This window comes from Phragmites australis, chromosome 23 (genome assembly GCF_958298935.1).
Source record: "Phragmites australis chromosome 23, lpPhrAust1.1, whole genome shotgun sequence".
Taxonomy (NCBI): domain Eukaryota; kingdom Viridiplantae; phylum Streptophyta; class Magnoliopsida; order Poales; family Poaceae; genus Phragmites; species Phragmites australis.
Genome location: NC_084943.1, coordinates 3,414,797 through 3,420,244, shown reverse-complemented (window position 1 = coordinate 3,420,244; position 5,448 = coordinate 3,414,797). Strand labels below are relative to the sequence as shown.

At 40.0% G+C, this 5,448-nt stretch overlaps 1 pseudogene; it reads left to right on the top strand.

Moving 5' to 3' along the window:
- The first annotated feature begins 551 nt into the window (after positions 1 to 551).
- On the top strand, positions 552 to 4,390 carry LOC133906351 (CBS domain-containing protein CBSCBSPB3-like; annotated as a pseudogene).
- The last annotated feature ends 1,058 nt before the right edge of the window (positions 4,391 to 5,448 follow it).

The following is a 5,448-nucleotide window of genomic DNA, read 5'->3' as shown; positions in this document are numbered from 1 at the left end:
TGGATTTTCATTGGGTTTGGCCGTTTGGGTTTGGGCAGTGGGGAGAGGACAGTGAAGAAGCTGAGGCTGTCCAAGGCCTCCTCTCCGGCATTGTCACCGATAAGGTGAGATTTCTTTTCTTTTCTTAATTTTCTGGTGGAATTTGATGGCTACAATGTGTTCCGGCGTGCTTCTATAGTGATTGGAAGCAGCGAAAAAGGTGAGATTTTTTTAATTTGATGTAACATGAGTCGGAGATGCTACATATCTTCTCACTTTTGGGAAAAAGATCTTTGTTTGGATTAGATTCTTGGTTTGGAGCTTAGCAAGTGGCCTTGTCTGTTAGAACAAAGTTCTTTTTTTGTTTGGAGCTTTTGATCAACTCATTTTGTTGACCAAACTTTGAAGTAAAATGGGTACGGTTTACATTTGACTTTTGTTAGGCATCAAATCCTGGGTTCTTGTGCTTTTTTCTGCACTTTTAACTAAACAGCCTTGTAGGTAGCTTTTTAACTAAGCAGCTTATGGCCTAATTTTACTGCTTTCAAGCTGACCACAATTTTTGTTCATTTACTTTGGAATTCAATTTGGGGTGCAGGATATAGCTACAAGGGTGATTGCTGAGGGACTTAGGGTTGAGCAAACCATCATGTCCAAGATCATGACACGGAACCCTATTTATATTATGTCTGACACACTTGCCACTGAGGCATTGCACAAGATGGTTCAAGGTATATCTAGTGATTCTAGCATTCACGTTGGTGTAGTTCACTGGATAAAATTTTTGTACGGACAATTTGACAGCAAAGTAGATCGAGTTGAACAAACTTGTGATTTTCAGTAAACTGTGCTATGGGCTGTTCTTTGATACATGTAATTATAATAGACTATCCATTTGCGTTTAATTTTTGCAACAGTATTGGCTACATCCTGAAGTTCTTGTGCAACTCAACATATTTGCTAATTCCAATATGCGATTTTTCTGTGTCTCAAACACAATCTTTAATTGAAATATTTACTGCCTTGTATTGTATCATATGATGTACACTTTTTCATGAGTCACTATCGGCTATCATACCAGCTCAATTTGTAAGTGCAATGAAAACACATTTTAGTTAGATGGTTAGGCGTCTTTAGCTGTATTGTATCTCCATATCTCAGTAACAAATGAATATTTCTGGATTGGTATATGGTTAGATATCTAGGATTCCTTTGGCATGTTGCCAAGTTTCTGACATCATAATTTCAGTGACAATATACATGTATATGTAGGCTATTTGTTTTCATGTCCTTGCATATAGACCTTCATTAAATAGATACTTGCTTCCTTCTTCACTAACATTCGTTTTTCCAATATGTTCTTTCATATTTTAGGGAAATTCAGACACCTCCCTGTTGTAGAAAATGGTGAGGTTATTGCTATGCTGGATATAGCAAAGTGCCTTTATGATGCAATAGCGAGACTGGAAAAAGCAGCAGAACAAGGGAGTGCAATAGCAGCTGCTGTAGAAGGGGTTGAGCGTCAATTGGGAGGCAACTTTTCAGGTGTTGCATAGCACTACATATATTGTCAATTAATTCACGATTTTGTTCCTGCAAGTGCACTGATGTGTAATCTGTATGGTATATTTTATGAATAATAAACATGCTGCATCGTATCTCTCTAAACCAAGTGAAACGAAAATTAGTATCATGCCAACTTATTATGTATATCGTATTCTGCTGTACTGTTATATACTCGCTCGATTCTTTTTTTACTTGTTGTGACACCAATACGGTCTAATACAATTTTTTATGCGACAAACCTTAATAATTTCATGCGTATTAATGGTCAAAGTTTCTAAAGTTTGACTGCACGTATGTTTAAACATCTATTGGAGAATGGAGAGAGTGCTTGTACTGTACAAGTACTCTCTCCGTTGCACTGATATTATATATCTTGATTTTCCTAGCTACGTTGTCAAAACTATTCTTCTATGTTCTATTATCTTACCAATCATTTAAAGGTATTTATTTTCTGTGGTTACAGCTCCTTCTGTTCTCATAGAAACTCTGAGAGAGCGGATGTTCAAACCTTCTTTGTCAACCATTGTCACGGAGAACACAAAGTATAGCATCTATTTTCTCTGACTATTTCCTTTCAATTGCTAGCAATAAAACTTTGGACATCAAGACTTACTATGCTGTTAACTTCCAGAGTAGCAATTGTTTCACCTACAGATCCTGTGTGTGTAGCAACACAGAAAATGAGAGAGTTCCGAGTTAATTCGGTGGTTGTCGCTACAGGAAACACTGCAGGGGATCTTTACGTAAGCATTCTATATTAATAAAATAGTATTGCCTATGCTTTTCATTTTTATTTCTCTTTCTAGTTTTTGATGGATATATGATTGTGACATGCAGCTCAAAAGATGTACTTATGCGTGTTGTCGCACAAAATATTTCCCCTGAGTTGACCCTAGTAGAAAAGGTTTCACCAGATTTACTTTTCTCTTTATTCACATGATCTAAGTTTTGTCTGATTGCTTGTAAACTGAATGTGTTAGTTATAACTTTTTCAGGTGATGACTGCCAACCCAGATTGTGCCACCTTAGATACAACAATTCTCGATGCATTACATATAATGCATGATGGCAAATTCTTGCATATTCCCGTTATTGACAGAGGTGCAACCTGATTTCTGGCTCAGCCTGTGAATACCTTACTGGTACTTTTATCTATTAAATGTCTTCATTTTTCCTGAACAGATCGACAAATTGCCGCTTGCCTGGATGCCCTGCAACTTACCCATGCAACCATTCAATTGGTGATCCCTAACTCCTTCCTACACCTTTCTTCTGATCTCTTCTGATTCTTATGCTGAATTTGTCGATCTAATTCATTACTTGTTGGTTGAAGGGGGGAATGGAACTGTAAATGATGTCGCAAACTCAGTAATGCAGAGGTTCTGGGACTCTGCTCTTGCTTCGGAGCCTCCAGATGAGGAATTCGATAGCCATAGGTTTGTTGGTGGTTCATTTGCGGATTATGTTTTCCTTTTGTTTTCCTATAGTACAAATGTTCCTTTATTGCTCAGCGAAGTATCCTTACTCATGGCGTCAGAGGCTGGAGATGGAAAGAGTAGTATTTATCCCCCTGTGATTGGCAATTCATTTGCCTTTAAGCTTCAAGACCGAAAGGGCCGTGCATAGATTCACTTGTGGTAAGTACTTGTTTGATAGTTTACCTGAATATGTAACGTATCATTGCAATTCCACAAACATAATTGGTTCTTAACTTGTCATAATTCTTTACTGCAGGCTCTGAGAGCTTAGACGAGCTTGTATCCTCTGTAAGGCAAAGATTAAGTATAGCTGATGAGAAGGACAGCGTGCAGCTCTTGGTAAGATTGAGTAATTTGGCATGAGAGTACTCCTATGGATTAATAGGCTTGTAGAGCATTTGGCATGTGGATTAGGTGTCCGACATCTTACAGCAAAAGTTCACTGGGTTATGTACTTCAAGAGTATGTAATGTTATCCATGTTATTTGCACCATCATCTGTACCTCATCCAGCGATGCTACATATGGATTTTAGTCATCATTCCATCAACTACAAGATAGTCCGTGTTTGCCTGCACAGACTAGTAACTAACTTAAACTCGATTGTGTTGTTCTGTGTAGTATGAAGATGATGAAGGTGACCGAGTGCTGCTGACGACAGATGCCGATCTTGCTAGTGCAGTGCTCCATGCCAAATCATCTGGGCTGAAGGTAATCCTTTTTCTTGCCTTCAGATATTATTCATTCTATTGCAAGTTGTAGGGCTACGTGTTGTTTGCTTGATCCACCTGACAGAAGCAAATGTTCCACTTGTCAGGTTTTGAAGTTGCATGTCGAAGATCCCGGTTTGAACACAGAAGTGACATCGAAACCATCACAGGAGCTGGCGCCACCTCCCCGCAGGAGTGGGCTGTCGCCGGTTCATGTTGGGTTGATGGCTGGTGTAGTTGCGCTCAGTGGCGCAGCAGTCATGGTTTACTTGAAACGATCCCAGCTGTGATTTCCGAAATCAAGAGGGATCGATGGCTTTCTTTCTTTATTTTTTCATTTTGAAGAGTGAGGTCGATGGCTCGCCGAACTAGCATTGCCTGCAGCTAACAAATGCTGAAGAATTTCGCATTCACTTGGTATCATTGCATTCTAAGAACCGAAGGAATGGACAGAAGCCAAGGTCACACCTGATGAACTGAAGATTCATACAGGTTACAGGAGCTTTTTGAATAGGTGAATTTCTGACACTGCACAGAAGGGCCTGCCTATCTTTGTTTTCTCTCTTCATTCTCCACGAACATGAACAATTTCATGACTACAGTGAAATGTATAAATATTACATATGCACACTGTTCGTAATTATGTACTTGTTTGTAGATAAAATGCTGAAGTGAACTCATTTCAGAGGAAAGCACTGAGTGAGTCGATCTTTCTCGCATCAGGCATTCATATTGAGTTAGGTAAATCTGCATAGCCTAACTCGGTGACAACCAGCTCTAGATAACTTGAGAACCCAGCAGTCATGGTCTACCTGAAACCAACTGTAAGTGTGACTTTCCGAGAGATCAATAACTTTTGCAGACTACCATATTCCAGCACCTACGGACCATTATCCGAAGGATTTGCCTTCGCTCACTGCGTGCCAGGAAATGGAACAAGGGAGGGGAAACAAGGGCACATGTCAAGAACTGAAGATCCAGAGAGACTGATGATCAGTAACTGAATTTTTGACACCAGGCAGGTCAAGCAGCTGCCCATCTGTGTGTTTCCTCTCTGCATTTTGCTCGAACCACCGATACTTTCACAACTATGCTGAGATGTATAAAGTACAAACATCAGATACTTTCCTAGCTCATACTTCTGTAATTGTTTACAGACAAACAGAGGATGCATGAACTGAAACTCATTTTCAGAGGACAACAATGAGTGGATCCTCCCCCTCCTCTCCTATCAGGTTCAGTTAAGGTAGTTCTTGCAAGGGGATCACTTGGGAGAAACTAATAATGTTCAGTTGTTCGAGCAATAGTACTTCTTAGACAGTTAGTCACTGGCTCACTGCACTGGCAAGTAGTATCAGAAATTCAGAATATAATGTCCCTTTATTCGCACAAAAAATCGTAAATGAAATATTGTACTAGGGAGTGATCTGGAATGGCGATGAGTGTAAGCACGCAGAGCTGACACACTTTGTTCCAGATCGAATTTAGAGAGGAAAAGAAAAAATTCAAAATGACACAAACAGATAACTGACACGAGACATCTATCTATTTTTTTTCTAGGAGAAGCAGAAGAAGAAGCAGTGGAGGATAAGCAGGGGGAAGGATGCTCTCTTCCGTTCTTCCGCGAGCGGAGAGAGACTTGGATAAGCGTCGGTTGCCTGCCGACGACAGGGCCACGGAGTTCCATTGCTCGGAACCCCATGGCGTTGAGCCGCG